At 39.2% G+C, this 17,924-nt stretch overlaps 1 protein-coding gene across 2 annotated transcripts in view; it reads left to right on the forward strand.

Annotated features, from left to right (window-relative positions):
* si:dkeyp-14d3.1 (transmembrane protein 132D) overlaps positions 1-17,924 on the forward strand; it is a 909,489-nt gene that overhangs the window by 251,731 nt on the left and 639,834 nt on the right. The window contains exon 1 of one of the 2 annotated variants that reach the window (XM_048611782.1): positions 13,015-13,066. The exons of the other annotated variant lie outside the window; for it this stretch is intronic. The gene's annotated coding sequence lies outside the window, so the exon portion shown is untranslated. Of the gene's footprint in view, positions 1-13,014; positions 13,067-17,924 lie in introns of those variants that run through there. 2 annotated transcript variants of the gene reach the window in all.

Consider the following 17,924-nt stretch of genomic DNA (forward strand, 5'->3'; position numbering starts at 1 on the left):
CTTGAAATCATTGCTGAACTGCCAATATCAATGCTATCAGTGTCATACAATTACTGGCACAACTACTCTTCACAAACAATTCAGAGACTGATCTGTACGTTTTGATTTTGCATTTATCTTTTTGGACTCATCTCTTATTTCTACTTTTTGTGGTGTATTACTATTTCTTCTTGCCTTTAGTAACAAATAAGCTCACTGTTAATTCATGAAAGCCTGCTTAAATTGGCTCCTTATAAAATGTAAATTCTTTTGAGTTGCGGAGGCACCAGTGTTGGACTGGGGTGGACAAAGTCAGAAGTCACACAATACCAGGTTATAGTCCAACGGGTTTATTTGAAATCATTTCATCTGATGAAGGAGCAGCACTCCGAAAGCCTGTTATTTCAAATAAACTATAACTTGGTGTCGTGTGACTTCTGACTAACTTCATTTTGGTCTAGAAAACAGTATCCACTTGGGAAAGGATCCTTTCTAAATTAACCTTGTAATGACCACCTGAGGGGGTGAATGTATCATCAAGGGGAGCCAACTCATCCACCCTCACTCAAGAGCCTCAACGATTTGGGATAGCCCCTTGGAGCTGAAACAAATTGGGCAATCTCACCAACACAGGGAAGGAACAGTGATATAGATGCAAATAAGGTGTGTGGTTTGGATGGAATTTGCAGGTGGTAGTCTTCCTATGCATCTGCTGCCTTTCAAAGTGATCGAGGTCACATGTCAGGAAGGTGGTGTTGGAGCAGGCCTTGTAAGTTGCTGATGTGCATCTTGCTGTGGTGCTCACTGCTGCTTACTGACAATAGGAGGAGTTATGATCATAATGACAACTGGGGTGCTCAACAAGCAGCTGCTTTGCCATGGATGATATTCATCATTGGAGATGCACCCATCCAGGCAAGTGGAACGTAATTGTTATGCTCTTGATCTGTACTTTGTAGATGGTGGACAGGCAGCGGGGAAATCAGGGGGTGATTTGATTGCCACTGAATTTCCCTGCCTCTGACCACAATTTTTATTTCAATGGTCCATTTCAGTTTTTGTTCAGTGGTAATCTCGAGGATGTTGATAGTGGAGGATTTTGCAATGGATAAACAATGTATTTAGCCAAATAATTTATTATTGCAGTCTTTATCAACACAGTCTCAACACTCAAATACAGTAGGATGCTTGGCTGGAATATTTGAAATAGGACAAATGAGTTTCAATAGATTGAATTGCTTTTGTCATATTGTTACATCCTCACCTTATCTTCAAGAGGGCAGAGTGGGAGCAGGCTTGAGTGGAATTCTTTCACCTTTGATCCAAATGCATCTTGCATTAATATTTCGAAGTCTCCTTTTTGTTCACAGCTGTTAAAAGTTCTAACTGAACTTGGTTTAGAAAATCTGAATAAAAATTTCAATGAGCATTGATTTAATTCACAGAACTACTAATTCTGTGCCACTTGAAACTAATTTCACATTACCCCTCTGAAGGCATAATTGTGATAGATGGTGAGCAGGATGGAAGAAGGCACAGCAAGACAGTACGTTGAGCTTTTCTGCTCTTGGATCACATTATTTAATTAATGCAGTGAAAACTTGTATTTGATTTGCTTTTGAAACAGAAAATATTGGAGTTGTTGCTGAATGCCTGAGGAAATAAACTAGTTCCGTTTCTCAGTATTGTTGATGTGCATGTTGTCAGAAAAAGTTTTCAAATGGATCAATGTGATCACATTCCATGCTCAGTCAGGAGAACCGAGTTGACATCATTCCTCTGATATTCACAGGCAAAGGTTTTTCCAGTCTTTTCACAGTCAGTAAATCAAAAGAAAAGGCAATGCTTGAACAAAGACAGTTGGCTAATCTAACTAATTCCTTTCACAGATTAAATACAGTCGACTCCATTATTCAACACATCCAACCTCTTGATGAACATTTGTGCTTCAGTCTCTCACTGTCAACTGTCAGCCAAGGTGATTTTTCAGCTCAGACGTCAAAGTGCTCCACAAAACATTCAATCTTCTCTGTGTGCCATCAGCAATTTTATATCATTACAAGAACTCCCCAATGCATACCATTTATGAATGGTTTAAACAGCAAGTGACCCAGAACAGATCCCTGTGGAACCACTGCACTCATCAGGGTTCCCTGACCAGAACTTTCCCCATCCAACATCACCACCTGTTCTCTGTTGCTAAGCGAGTTTAAAACTCAATTAGATAATTTGTCATTGATTCCATGGCTCTGGGTCATCTTTAATGACCCTCGCATGTAGAAATGTATCAAACGAGTTTTAAAAATTCAAGTAGTCTATTACTTAGGCTGGTTAAAAAGAGAAGCGGGAAGTGGTATTCCACAAGGATCATTGCTGGGACGACTATAGTTTCTAATTTGCATAAACAATTTGCACTTGTAAATTAGAAATTCAATTTCAAAGAATGAAGATAACACTAAATTTAGGAGTTATAATTAATGTAGATGTAGTTAATCTTAATTTTATAAAAAATGAAGAAGCAAATGAATAAACTTGTGAAACGACTTGACCTGACAAATAGACTCCAGCATAGGATGTGGAACTTACAACCTTAGAGAGTAATTGAGATGAATGTCATCGATGTCTTTCAGGAGACGCAAGGTAGACACGAGGGGAAAAGGATAAATGTTTATATCAATGGGTTGGGGAGAGGGCTCCAGCGAGCCTTCCTGTGGAACATTTTGATTTCTTTTATGAGTTTTGTGATAAAGTTTGAGCCTTCTCTGCCATTCAATAAGATCATTTGCTGATCTGTTTGTGTTTTGAATTCCACCTTCCCATCTACCCCAATAACCTTTGATTTTCCCCTGTCCATCAAGGATCTATCCATATCTGTCTTTAACATATTTAATGACCCTGCCTCCATCACCTTCTGGGACAGAGTTCCAAAGCTGCACGACACTCTGAGAGCAAACAATAACTCCTCATCTCTGTCATGAAAGGGTGACCCCTAATATTAAACAGTTCTCCCTAGTTCTGGACATTTTGTGATTCATGCACAAGAATCTGGAGTGTATAATGAAACATCTTGGCTATTGCCTCTAATTCTCTGATTACCTTTTCTTATGAACTTCTTTTTCTTTGTATAACTATTGATAGACTGACACAATATTCTTGTGCATTTTCCCAATAACGTTAATTGGGTTCCAATTGCTATCAGGCTAACTTGTTATTTTCTAAAGACAGCGTTCCTACCTTGTTGAACTTTGCATTAACAATTTTTTAAGTATGTACCTAGTTAATCAAACCATACCTATTTCCTGTCATATGCCTCTGTAAGTTCAATCATATATGGTACAAAAGATTCAATTATTTTGTACTTGTTCATGGGATGTAGGCATTGTTGACAAGGCCGACATTTATTAACATTCCTTAGTTGTCTTAGCTGAACTATCCACAATTCCTTTAGGAAGGGATTTCTAAAATCTCAACCCAGTGATGGTGAAGTCAAATTCAACTAGGTCAGGATAGTATGTTGAACGTCTTCAAAACACATGGGCTCAAACTTTGCTGGAATGGGGCATCTTGTAATGTGCCAGGTTTAATTAGACTTTTTGCTGCACCCTTTAGTTTGAAGAGATAGTCTGATATAAGTTTGAGTTGGCAATAGCTTTGCAAAAGCGATATGGCACTTATGATCTTTGTTTATTTTTATTAACCTCATCAACCTGTTCAGAGATGTCATTAGACACCTTTGGAGCAGGTGTGACTTATCCAGGGGTAGGGACACTCTCACTGTGCCACAAGAGGGCCCTCCTGTGGTATTAATGCATGATGGGGCTAATAGTCTACCTCCTTTTATCACTATTGTGATGTGAGGGTTGAGCAGGTAACAGAGCAATGATGAGAAGGAAAGTGAATTAAGAGTCAAATCAAGTAAACAAAGTGAGGGAAGAAAGACTGTATTAAGAGAAAGAGAGAAAAGAGACCCAGAAAAAGTGACAAATTACATATTTAAGCAGAAATTTTCTTTATATGCAAAATTACACTTGAAATATCTCCCTTTTGGAGCTTGAGATGTTGATTGGCATTCCATTAACAATTATCATATCATTAATAGCTTACTTATACTGTTTTGCTTTTAAGTGGCAACTTTAATGGGAAATTAGTGGGTAAATAAACCCAGAAGGCTCTAAAACAGAGCTCTGAGGTCTGAGGGCGTTCTCTTGTTTCTGCATGGCTTACATCCTGAGAGCAACTCATGTTGACTTTCAATTCACAGTTCCTTGACACAGTTGCCCATTTGCGAATTAAAAACAGTGAGTGCCATTAAACTTGCTGTTAGTTTGTCAGCGGATACTTGATCATTCTTTAATGATCTCCAGGATGTCCCTTCTTGCAACTTTCCTGGATGCAGGGTAATTTGTTGTACTGTAAGAGTGAATGCCATCAGGTAAACTATAAAGTCACAAATTGACGCTGGGACTGGTGAAGGAAGGAAGAGGGAATTTTTGAGAATACTAAGTTGTGAAGCAGAGATCATAAAACAATGATGCTGCAAGCTCTTATAATCATGGAAATATCAGTAGGAAGAGATGAAAACGACCAGAAGAGGGGGTAAAAAGGTGGAAAAATATGTTGTGATGAGGACATAAGGAATCTACAAGGGGATATAGATAGGTTGAGTGAGCAAAAACATGGCTGATAAAGTTTAATGTAGGAAAGTATGAGGCCTTTGAAGAATCAAAAGGCCGACTATTATTTAAATGGAGGTAGACTTAAAAAAATGCACCACAGAGGGATCTGAGTGTTTTTCTGCATGACTTACAAAATGTTAGCCCACGTTAGGTGCAGCAAGTAATTAAGAAGACAAATTCAATTTTGGCATTTATTGGGGGTTGGAGTTTAAAAATGTGGAAGTCTTGTTGCAAATGTCTAGGATGTTTTGTGAGGTAACTCCTGAAGTAATGTACACAGTGTTGATCCATGTATTTAAGAAGGGTGTGCTCACATTGGAGGCAGTTCAAAAGAGATTCACTCAGCTAAATCCTTGGATGAAAGGGTTGTCTTAGGAACTGCTAAACAATGCATTTGTTCATTAGAAGAACAATTCTTAGAAGAATGAGGGGTGAATTTATGGAAGCATACAAAATTCTGAGGAGGCTTGACAGGGTAGATGCTGGGAAGATGTTTCCGCTAGTTGGAAATCTTGAAATAAGGGAAAAGTTGCATAATTAGGGAACACGCATTTGTAAAAGGAATTTCTCCTCCCAAAGGGTAGTGAATGTCTAGAATTCTCTAACTTAGAGAGTTGTGGAGGCTAGATCACTGAAATTATTTAAAGTGGAAGTGAGCAGATTTTGAAAAATCACAGTTGAGGGCTATGAGGAGCAGGTAAGAAAGAGGAGTTGAGGTCTGGGGCAGATCAGCAATGATCTTGTTGAATGGTGGGTCAGGCTTGAGGGGTCGAATGGCCTATTACAATTCCTATTTCTTATGGTGCCTGTAACAGTGCTACTGCCACACTGGAGCTACCTACTCTGATTCCATCATCCTGTCCTTTCTCTGCCCTTGAATAATTTCTTTTAAATGTTAACCTAATTTTGTCTTACATTTTGATGTGACGTTGTTTAATTTGATGTGTTCTGCATTCTGATAAGTACTTCCACGGCCTATGGTACAAATCCTAATTTAATTTCCCTTCGTTGATCAGTGAAAATAATCTTTCAGCATTTACTCACTCCAGATTTTAAAAAACTTTGAGCACATCTCTTGAATCTTCCCCCTAGCATTTTCTGCCTTCCTGAATAGGGGCCTAGTTTTGACATATTATTGAGCAGAACTATATTCCCTCTGAAATTATTAAAGGGATTCTATATTGCATTTTTCTTACAGCAAAGCTTATGCAGATGTTAATAAAAATCTTTATATATTGATGACAAGTAAATAAAATTGCTAAGAGTAACTGAAATAATTTTGAAAATCCCAAAAAGATAAATATAATGGTCATTTAGATAGTGTTGTTTCTTCCAGCACAGTGATCTGAAATTGCTCAAAACCTTACAGTATTTTAAGGGCAAGTTATGTTCATCATTGTTTGTCTCCCCTCTCTTTTATACACCAGTTCGTAAACAATTATAGCACTAGAAGCAGGTCTCAAGTACAAAATTGGCCATACTCCAAATCAAATTGATCATCATTGGGAGGTTTTGCTAATTGGGGTTTATTTTATAGACCAGCAGGACATCTGGTGCAGTGGCAGTATCTCTATCTCAGGGTCAAAATGTACCAGTTCACCCCTGTCCTGTTCTGGAGGTGTGTTATCATATGTCTGAACAGGTTGATTAAAAATAATTTCAAGCAGTCTCTAAACAACAGCCTATGAAACTGATTCTTTTGCTTACAAGAATATTAATAGAAGCATATTAAAAACTTTTTAACCCAGCTTTTAATTTACTAAGAAACTGAGTACTGAACTGAAATATAAGTTGCAAACAGTTCAGTTCTTGTAAATATCCGAAAATGATATTAATTATCGAGATCCTCAGTGGCAGAGAATGAAATAAAGATTAAAATGCTTATCTTTAGAATAATCTCACTTGGCAGTATAAATCAAACTGCATCTGGTTACTCTTCTTTTAAAGCAAAATAAATTCTTAAAAGAATTGCTGTTAAAGTCTGCCCAGTTGTGCTGGTCATGGCGTATTTGTTAATATGGAAATAAGATTAAGTGCAAACTTGAGGAACCGAAATTGCTTTTTAAAATGAGTGTAATTTGTGCCTTCATCAATTGGACCTGAAGTAGAAACTCTTCCCGCAATGTTTTCAATTTCTGGAATTGAAATATCATGAAGCATCTGCTTTTTTTTCCCCAAAAAGCGTTTCATTCTTTCTTACTCGCATATTAAAGATTTTATTACATTATCGTGTATGCTACGTGGATCTGAAAGGTTGTTGGTGTAAGTGAGCAAGTTGATCATGAGCCTGGGAAGGGAAAGGGTAAGATTGGTCAGGCTTCCTATGCCAGCCTGTAATTCAGTATGCCTGTGAATGTGTGAATGTCAGGTGAGGACTGGATTGGCATTACTTACCAAATTTCCATTAGTGAAATAAACTGCTAACTTTAAATGTCTGACCTTGCAGAGTAATAATGGCCACTTGGATAAAATGTAATCTTTTGTCTATTGTCCACATTGTTTGAGGGTTGCAGATCATGACTGAAACCATGATATCACTATGAGGCAAAGTGAGGAATAACCTTATCCACAGTATAGGGAGTGAGTTCGCATGACTCAGCACCTCACCTTAGTTATCTAAGCTAACCAGTATCTGCTGTTAGAGTACTTCTGTGATCCCTGCCGGGAACGCAGGTCAGAGGTATCCAGTACAACATTCTAGAGGGATTATGGAGTTGCTCCTCAGAACTGAACAAGCTGTCAAAACCTTGATGAGATGAAGAGAGTAAAAAGAAGTGAGGAAATGTGATAGATAAATGGGTAGTTTTCCCAAGCATTTCTTCAAGGAGCTGTAATAATGTGAATTACTATGATCCTTTGTGAACCCACCTTGAATTTGAGGACAAAAATTAAAACTAGAATAAGGATGTGTTTATTTGTATAAAGAAATTTTTATTATACATGTTGTAGTTTCTGTAATTTTCTTTTACAATATGCAAAGTTAGAAACCTAAGTGTAAAAGGCTTTTGCATGCATGTACAGACAGATATGTAGTCACCATTCTACTCCAAATTGTGGTATTATGTTCAAAATGGGGTCCATAACTGAGTGGAGATTGAGAAGAGCGTATTAACATTCCAACATCAAAGCTTCATTTTCTAAAGGTCATTCTTGGCTGTAATATGATCCAAGATCACAGAATGTTACAGATAGACTGCAATCTGAAATAGCTTACCAAGACTGTCCTTTCATACAAAAGATGTCAGTGTGGAAGATGGCAGGGTCCATAGGAAATAACTTGGTTTTGTGTACAAAATATTAACAGTGAAAGTCCACTCACATTATAAAAAAATCAAAACACCCTGGATGCTGAGAAGTTGAAAGATAAACCAGACAATGCTGGAAACATGTAGCAGGCGAAGCAGGGAGAGAAAAACTGTTAATGGGGGAATTTTGAATTCCAGAAACACATTGCTTGGGTAATATTTGAAAATTAAAAAGCATCTCAAAGATGAAGCCAAAGTCCCAGCCTCAGTTTTAAGGGAAGTGGACCAGCATTAGGTGGGATGGTGGTGGGGGAGGGAAGGTCATTCACCCAGCAAGCTCCGTGGAGGTGGCTGAGCCATGTAAATTTTATAGTCAGTCAGATGGAATCTATATTTCAGGTTTTACCTTGCTTTGTCATTTTTTCCAGGCCTCAGGAAAGCCCATAGTTAAAGGTAGGGGAGGATTGCTTCATAAAAGAAGTAATGCCTTTCAGACACTGCATATGGGTCACTTTCCATCAACAGACAGACACACACACCTGCCCCCCACACACCACCCCCACCCCCACCCCCGCCCTGCCGCTGTGTTCTGTGCCACCAAGGTTACCATCATCCCGTCTTCGGAAATTGATCCCCATTCCCATTTCTTTCCTGCCCTGGGAGCAGTTGAGCCCTCCTTCTCCCCTATCACCGAAACGGTCCCACTGAGTTAACTGAAGGCTCCCTACCTCCTGTTAGTTTGTGCCCTCAGACCCTGGCAGGTAGCCAGGCCTGTCAGTTAAAGCAAGCTTTTTGATGAAATTTAAGATCCGCACAAACTTCAAAACACGTCAATACTGATTTCCCCATCCTATTCACAAAAAAAAAATCACTCGAATAAATATCAGGATCAATGTTGCTGCTCTAAGTTTCTGTCACAACTGGAATAATTTAGAGATTAAACAATTTCCAAACAAGTCAAAAATCAAGGAAACAGGAGTCCCTGAGAGAGGGATGGGTTGGGGATGGATGTGCTGGAGATCCATAGGATAGACCTGTGATTGTGCAGAAGGCAGGAGTGATTACATGATAAAATGGGCTGGTGCATGACAAACGTGGGTGATAATGGAATGTAAAATCAAGGATGGTTTTGGTGAATAAGTGGCAGTAGTGACCTGTTCCCAATTCCTGTTATCCCAGAATATTGGATTGGCGGTTTAGGCTTTAAAGTGTGGAACTCACTGAGGCTGGAAAATGTCAAATCAAAAGGTGCTGTTCCTTGAACTTTCATTAACTTCTTTAGCTGCCAAGTTCCTTCCTCAACAGTGTCCTTTCCTGGAATTCTTCCGTGCAGATTTTAAATAGATTTATTTAAATAAATATTTAAATAGAGTCACTGAAACAAAATTGCTGGCAGTACAGTATACTGAAGGGGAATGAATTATCTTCCCATCACTAACCTAGTGGTAATGTCTCAAATCATTCTGTACTCCCAACAATCATCTCATCAAATTCATCAGACATCTCATCTGTTTACTGGTGTTTTTTACCGTACCCTGCTGTTCGCTTGCTTGAGTGCACAAAAGGACGCATCTTTTACTACATAGCTTCATATGCAATCATCACAGAACTGAAAACCAACTTTCATACATCCGGTGAGGGATAAAATCTGACATAGCAATACAGTTCGCTTTTTAAAATAAAAAGGTTCTTCATGAAATGCGGGTGTTGCTGGGTGGACCAGCGTTCATTGCTCATTCATAATTGGTCTTGAGCAGCCTTCTTGAAGCACTGCAGAATATGTATGACCAGATGGGTTAGGAGCAAGACTAGACCACTCAGCCTGTTAAGCCAGCTTTGTCATTTATTAAGATCCTGATTTATTTTTTAAGTATCCCTACAGTGTGGAAGCAAGCCATTCAGCCCATCAAGTCCACACTGTCTCATTGAACAGCATCCCACCCAGACCCACCCTACACCTGTAACCCTGCATTTCCCGAGGCTAATCCACCAAACCTGCATATCTTTGGACTCTGGGAAGAAACTGGAGCACCCAGAGGAAACCCATGCAGACACGGGGAGAATGTATAAACTCTACACAGGCGATCGCCCGAGAGTGGAATTGAACTCTGGTCCCTGGCACTGTGAGGCAGCAGTGCTAACCACTCTGCCACTGTACTGCTCCCTTTGATTATGCCACATTACTGCCCATCCCTGATAATCTTTCACCCTCATGCTTTTCAAGAATCTATCTCGCTCTGCTTTAAAAATCTTCAAAGACTTGACTTACGCTGCCTTTCGAGCAAGAGTGTTTCAAAGACTTGTGACTCTCTATAATAAATTTTCCTAATCTTTGTCTTGATTGGGTAATATCTTTGCATTTTTAAACAGTCACCCATAGCTCTAGATTCTTCCACAAAAGGAACCACCCTTTCTGTGTCCACCCTGCCAAGATCTTGTATGTTTTAATCTAAATCACTCCTCAGGATCTTGTACGTTTCAATCAAGTCATCACTTATTCTTTGAAACTCCAGTGGGTACAAGCCTAGCCTGTCTAAATGTTCCTGAAAGAACTTGCCTATTCCAACAAACATTCTCTGCTTCCAATAAATTTACATCCATCCTTAAAAATGGAGTCCAGTACTGTTCACAATACTCCAGATGTGGACTGCAGATGTGCCCTGTGTAACTGAAGCATAACCTCCCTACTTTAATGTTCAATTCCTCTCACAATAAACAAGAACATTCTATTTGCTTTCCTAATGAAATGGTTTAAGTGCATGGTAACTTGGCAGGTTTTGCAGTGCATCTTGCAGATGGTACACATCACCACCACTGTATATTGGTGGTGAAAGGAGTGAATATTGAAGATAGGGATACTTGTGGAGCTGCCTCCTCCAGAGAGTCATTGAACTAATCGTCACCATTTATAACTGGATGTGGTGGGACTGCAGAGCTCAGATCTGACCCTATGGCTGTGAGAATGCTTAGCTCTGCTTATCACTTATTGCTTATGCTGCAGGTTCCAGCTCACTTTTAGGTATGTCTAAGGGTACTCTTGGCATACACTTTTGCACACTTATAGTCATCGTCATACGACATGGAAACTGAATCTTTGGTCCAACTCGTATGCATGGTCCAGACATTCTGATCTGACACAATCCCATTTGCCATCATTTGGCCCTTATCCCTCTAAACGCTTCCTATTCATTCACCCATCCAGGTGCCATTTGAATGTTGTAATTGTACCCATCTCCACCACTTCCTCTGGCAGCTTATTCCATACACGCACCATCCTCTGTGTCAAAAAGTTGCCTCTCAGGTCCATTTTAAATCTTTTCCCTCTCACATTAAACCTACGCTCTCTAGTTTTGGACTCTCCTACCCTAAGGAAAAATAGCTTTGGCTGGTCACCCTATCCATGGTCTTCATGATTTTATAACTCTCCATAAGGTCACCCATCAACCTCTGACACTCCAGGGAAAAAAAAGCCCTAGCCATCCAGCATTCCCTATACCTACCAGCCTTGCCCTTCACACTGACAGGAACATATTGTCTCTGAACTCTCGTTATCTCATTTTTAAAGGCCTCTCACTTCCCAACTGCCCCTTTATCTGCGAATAGCCTCCCCCAATCAACTTTTGAAAATTCCTGTCTAATACCATCAAAATTGGCCTTACTCCAGTTTAGAATTTTAACTTTTTGATCATTGACAAAGTTAAATGACATATATTTTAAAAAAAGACAAAAAGGAAGCTTTGTCATTCTTTATTATTCAAGGTTATGGGAATAAAGGAGAAGACAAACACTCAATGTCAATAAAACAGACCTGAAATACTTCAAGCAAGCGCATCATTCCAGCAGAATGACCTCGGTGAGAGAATCTGCATTTTTATCACAGCATTTAATGTGGAAGATAGTTATTTTTCATCTTAATCTTCCAGACAGTTCAAACCTTTCAGTATGGCAGAGCTATAAATTAAATTACAAAAAAGGAAATATATACAATACTGCAAAATATTTACAAAATAAAGGAAAACTACAAAATGGAAGCTAATGTGAAAGTCTTTTCTGTTTGACATTCACAATGGATGATACACAGAGGCACTTCCATTGTGTAATACCTTCATCCCTGTACCTCCTTCCTCGAAAGCCATGAAGGTTTCTTGTTTCACCACCGATTCCAATTCCTCTTCCTTATCATTGTTTTGCTGCAGGTCCTCATTTCTTGTATTGAGATTCTCCAAGCCTTTCATAACTTTAAACACTCCTCCCATACATTCCTTATTGATAGGAGAGAAGTGAAAAACCCTGGTGGTGGCTCTTATCTCATTCATTCATTACTCCCTTAAATTCTGAGAGAAGCTGTGCATCTCACTTCAATAACAGAAAATCCTGAATGAAATAGGGTGTCCAAAACGGGACATGGCATTCCAGTTTTGGTTACAGCATTCCTGGCTATGCAACAAATCCATTGTGAGGTATCTCACCTTGCATTTTGCTCTGCCAAGCAGGAAGCATTGTGCTGACAGTTTTAGTGACCCATTCCCAAGACCTTTGTCCTTGTCTAAAACTTAGCTGGAGAAAGTGTTCTTGTTGTTCTTGTCCATTTCTCTCAACAACACACTGCTTTTTATTGGTAACATGTTTTAAAATCCCTCTGTTCTACCCCTGTTGACTTTCCTAACAATAAAGGAAGTTTTCAGCAGCTATGTTACTAACAGTTGGAAGTGTCTGTGGCAAGTTCTCAGCTCACTAACAAGGTTTTAAAGTATTTAGGTTAAGTTGACAGAGAGCTGGATTTGTGCAGCCTGTGTAATAAATTCTTAAAGCGATTTAGCAAGGAAGAACACAAACATTGGATTAATATTAAAATGCTGATTAGTAGATTGCCCAACCTTCACTCTGAGGTGCAAATTGCAAGATATTGTACTACACCAACTGCTTTCTCCAAACTCCAGTGTTACTTTCTGGGTTTTGTGGTACAATGCCTCCATCACTGAATGCACAGTGTAACCACCTAAGCTTTGCATGTTTCCTCATCAGCAAGATCCACTTGTACATCTTTGTACGTAACATGACTATCAGTGGTTCAGAAAGGTTTAGAATTACAAATTTTCACCTGCTGGAACTACATCCTCAGCATGCGATGCTGCCTGAGCCTATTGCTTGGTAACCCAGTCACAGGTATTGTCATTTATAATGAATTGACAGCAAACAGCAGGAATGTGCAAGCTAAAAAGATTACGCACGCAGAATTTTTAAAAATTTAGCAGCACTTTCTAAATCTGAAATAGCTGGCACACTCTATGGTAGCTTGGAGTTCATAGTGCAGGGTTAGCACGCATGCTTCTCCTCATTAATAGCAGTATCGTAATAACTGTGCTGATGATCAGTCATGGTTTACAGTATTAGTTGTATTTTTTGGTGGGTGCGTCTATGATGTACTGTAAGATTATGAACATTGTTCCGTTTGTAATCTTCTCCGAAGCAGTGCAAAATTTTTCCATGGTTCGTGGAAGGAAACGGCATTTTCCATTTTAATTCTAAGACAATAAATGCAGAGTGTGAGTATTTTACCTTTGCTGTGGAGGCACTACTAGATAGGACAAGTGACGTTCAATCTATGGAACAATTTGTTCTGCCTTTCACCTTCTAACCTTTAAAATGTCTGCAGTAATGTTAGAGTGTTTTGAGCACAAAGGAATATGGAACGATGAATAGAAGTTTAAACTGACTTGCGTATTTTGTTCTTTCTTTTGTATCATCCGAAGGTTTCACAGCAACAAAACATTTTATAAAGCATCTTTTGATGTAGAGAAAAATAATCCCAAGGTATATGGTGGAAGTGTAAAGGAAATTATTCGAAAATGCTTTCATCAAAATTTGTACTCCAACCTTATTCAGTGCTGGAGTAATGATGCAATATTTTTCTGCTGTTTGTTTGACATCTGTTCAGAATAAAATGCAAATATAGGGAATGTATCTGGTGTAAGCATTTTGAAAACGAATATAGGAGTTTGAATTTCTGTGATTATTCTGCTAATTGTTTACTGCGAGTGGAGTTTTCTCCTTTTTTTTGTTGAAGTGTGAGTTAGTGACTAACAGGCCATTCCCAACGCTGAGGAAGCTCATCCAATTACCCACCAATCAATTCATTACGAACCGATAGGCAACCGTGGGTGAGTTTCTCAGTGAATCACAGACCTCAACACAGGTGGCTTCTGGGTCCTAAAATCTGCTGGACAAGCCCTACTCTTTGGGGATCCCAGGGAGAGGGATCATGGGGAGCTGGTGTCAAAGGAATTGTAGATAACTGCAGGAATAGCTTTCAGAATCCTCATATTCCATGCCTTTGATTGCCCCAGTTTGGGACAATTGGAGGCTCCCACCAAGCTGGCAGGCAGGTCTGGTCAGTTTCCCTATTGGGAAACTATCCACTGGAGAGGCAGGTGATTGGGGAGGTGGCGGGTTGAGTTACTTAAAGGTTTTCATTGGTGGTGAGTTGAGACGGTTGCCAAAGGCCCATTTCATCAGCCGGAACTGAAGCGAGGTGGGCTTTACGAGGTCAGCCATCGCAGACTGAATAGGTGCGTGGGTAGAGACTGCAACACTGGCATTCAAGTTAAATGTAAGACTGCATTCAAACTTAGGAGCCAAGACTCACTGTTGGAAGGATGTAAATGTGCCACATTAGGGATGTACAGACAATGGAAGTGGCCCAAGCTGTGTTGGTGGCATTTGGAAAAAAAAAATTGAGTGCTAGCACTTCTTAAGACAGGAAACTAAAGAGCATAGAGAATGGGTCCCTGGGCCAAGAGAAAGCCTGGTCAGTATTCTGTTATAGTTAGCTGCCATCCACTGATCCTGAGCAAATGAGTTGTCCCAATAATGATCACACCACAAACTCCAGTAAGATCAGTATCAATTGGTGAAAACAGCCCATCTTGTCTTAGATACTGTTTGCATCAAAAGATGTTTCCAAGTCAACCATTTCTCTCTCTTTTCCCACTCACCTGTTTTCTCTTCCTCAGTACTTGCAATCTATACTGGGCAGCTGCAGTTGGCAATATATTGTACATACTATTTTTTAGTATTTAAAATATCACAGGGAAAAAAAAATGACCACTCGTTTAATTTCTGATATTTTGTCTTAAAAATGAAGTAATCTTAAATGATGAGGGACAGTTTTTCTGCTGATATTCTGAAATATTCTATTTCTACATAGCAGTGCAGAAAGGATGAGGATTCAGAATAGTAATTTCTAATATGTTCAGTGAAAGAGTACTCCTTGGAATTGTAACCTGCTGCCTGGTGAGAACCAGAGCTTTTAAGAATTCTACAATATACTTAAAAGTATTGTGCTCCAGTCTTTGTTTTTTTTAGGAATAGCTGAAATCTTACAATAAAATCATGAATGAACATCCTCAAAGCTACATTAGGCAATTCAATAACAAAGATTACTCATATTATTTTAAGCATTTTATCGTGAACTGTTTAATAGTATCAATTTTATCTTTAAGAGAATAGGCCTATTAGTTACAGAGGAAAGGGACGAAATGTCATAATTGTTCAAACTGTGTTTTTGGGCATTTGATATGACTGCTCCTTTCTTCATTGGAGTTTTAAACAGACTGATCACGTAATATTGCTAGTTGCTTGCTGAGAGTTTTTGCCACTGACCTAACTTTTGCATAGAATCATGGAGAATAGAAGCAGGAGTAGGCCATTCAGCCTTATGAGTCTGGTCCTTCATTCAACATGATAATGGCTGATCATCCAACTCAGTCCCCTGTACCCACTTTCTCCCCATACCATTTGATCCTCAGCCCTAAGAACTGTATCTAACACCTTCTTGACGAGATTCAATGTTTTGGCCAATGTCTGACCACTCTCTGTGGCAGAGGATTCCACAGGGTCACCACTGTCTGGGTGAAGGAATTTCTCCTCATCTCAGTCCTGAGTAGCCTACCCTTATTCTTAAACTGTGCCCCTACTTCTGGCCTCCCCAGTCATCAAGAATATCTTTTCTGTGTTTACTCTGTCTGGTCCTGTTAGAAGTTTATAGTTTCTATGAGATCACCCCCTCATTCTTCTAAACAGGAGTGAACGTAGTGCTAGCTGATCCAGTCTGTCTTCATAAGTCAATCCTGCCATCCCAGCAATCAGTCTGGTAAACATTTGTTGCACTCTGTCCATAGCCAGAACATCCTTCCTCAGGTAGGGAGGCTAAAACTGCACATGGCCCTCCAAATGTGGTCTCACCAAGGCCCTGTACCATTGCAACAAGACATCCCTGTTCCTTTACTCAAATCCTCTCACTATGAAGATCAACATACCATTTGCTGCCTTTATTCCCCCTGCATTTGCATGCTTTCTTCCAGAGACTGGTGTGCAAGGACATCCCAGGTCTCAGTGCGTCTCCCCCTTTCCCAATCTATTGCTATTCAGATATAATCTGCCTTCCTAGTTTTCTGACCAAAGTGGATAACCTCACATATATCCGTATTAAACTTTATCTGAGAGTCTTTTCTCCTACACCCAGTACCTTCAGGTCTGTGGCAGTAACTTCTGTTCCATCGGTCATAATATTTGATCTAATATGACAGTAATATTCATCCCTGTACCAAGCTTAAATTTGACAAGATGCTGAATGAAAGTTGCGATGGTTGGATTCTCATGTTCCTTTAGGAGTGGTGTGGGGACTTGTTCCAAAGGAGGAGATCCAATCACTTTAACCTCTATGTATAAGTGAATATCCAGCCTTTGGCTAACCTCAAGAAGTATCTTACTTCTGGACATTCTTTAGAAGTGACTGACCTCTTTACAGATATGTGATTCATTGTCATTGTTGGGTAATGCCTGTACCTGCGAGGTTTTATTGTTCCACAGCATTGACTCTGTCTCATAGGATCTGTTATTTGATCAGTTGAATGCAATATTTTACTTGTTCAGCTTCAGCCTTAGTATTTACTTTTGAAGCATATTTGCATCTTAAGAATTGTCTTCTTCAAGATGTCTAATCCTGACTCTATTTGGATTATCTCTGACATTAAATCTTTTTGGAAGTACTTTCTCTCTTTCTGTTTCTTCTTAACGTGTATATTTACGCATATTTCTTCAGAGTTGTTTGTAATCATCTTGTTTTAAGTTATTGCTGTTCTAATTTTTGTTGTCAAAAGTATCTTCAGACTCCTAAACTCTGTTGTGCAGCAAGGCTGTTTGAAATTCTGCCATTAAAGCTTTAAATTCAGTTAACTAGCAATACTGTTTTGAGTTACTTCTTTCAAATTAGAATTTCTGCTCAGTAACAATGTTTCATCTGTATTGCTTACAGGGAATTCTCTCACGTTTTTAAATTTCAAAATAGTGGTTTATCCCTGTTGGTGGGTTTTTCTACATTTTTCAGCCACAATAGAGTTCTTTTTCTCAGTCATAGCCATAGCACAAGGGGTCCATTATGTCTGCATCATCCTATTTACACTAATCCCACTTTACAGTACTTCTTCCTGGGTAAACTGAATATTTTCCTATCTTTCATGGCCTAACACACAAAGCATATACCTATACATGATTTTCATTATAAAGTTATTTGGCTTTGGTGTTAACAATTCTTTCCAATTAACAATTCTGTAATTTTATCTCAAGATCCTTCAATCGATTTCTATAGCGCTGCCTTCTCACAGATCACTTGTCTCTTCCCAGCATAGCCAGTTTTGACTCTTTTCCTACCCCTCACTGTTTTCACTGTTTTCAGCTATTCCTAAAAAAAAAGACTTGAGCACAATACTTTAAGGTATATAAAGGGAAGGTCTTCTTCAGGAGTGTTGTTTTCACCTCCTGTTCCTCTCACAACTGTTGCCGCTCAACAAAGCTGCCGACTCACTTTTTCTTTAAAGCGGAGGTATTCTTAGATTTTTCTTCAGGGTTAAATGGAATTCAAATCTGCACCATTACTCACCACATCATATTTTCACTTACCAGCCCTGCCACTATCGTGTTTTGATTACAAATCACTGGTTGGCTAGAGATGAGAGTAGTTCAC

The sequence above is a fragment of the Rhincodon typus genome, chromosome 24 (assembly GCF_021869965.1).
Source record: "Rhincodon typus isolate 14 chromosome 24, sRhiTyp1.1, whole genome shotgun sequence".
NCBI lineage: Eukaryota > Metazoa > Chordata > Chondrichthyes > Orectolobiformes > Rhincodontidae > Rhincodon > Rhincodon typus.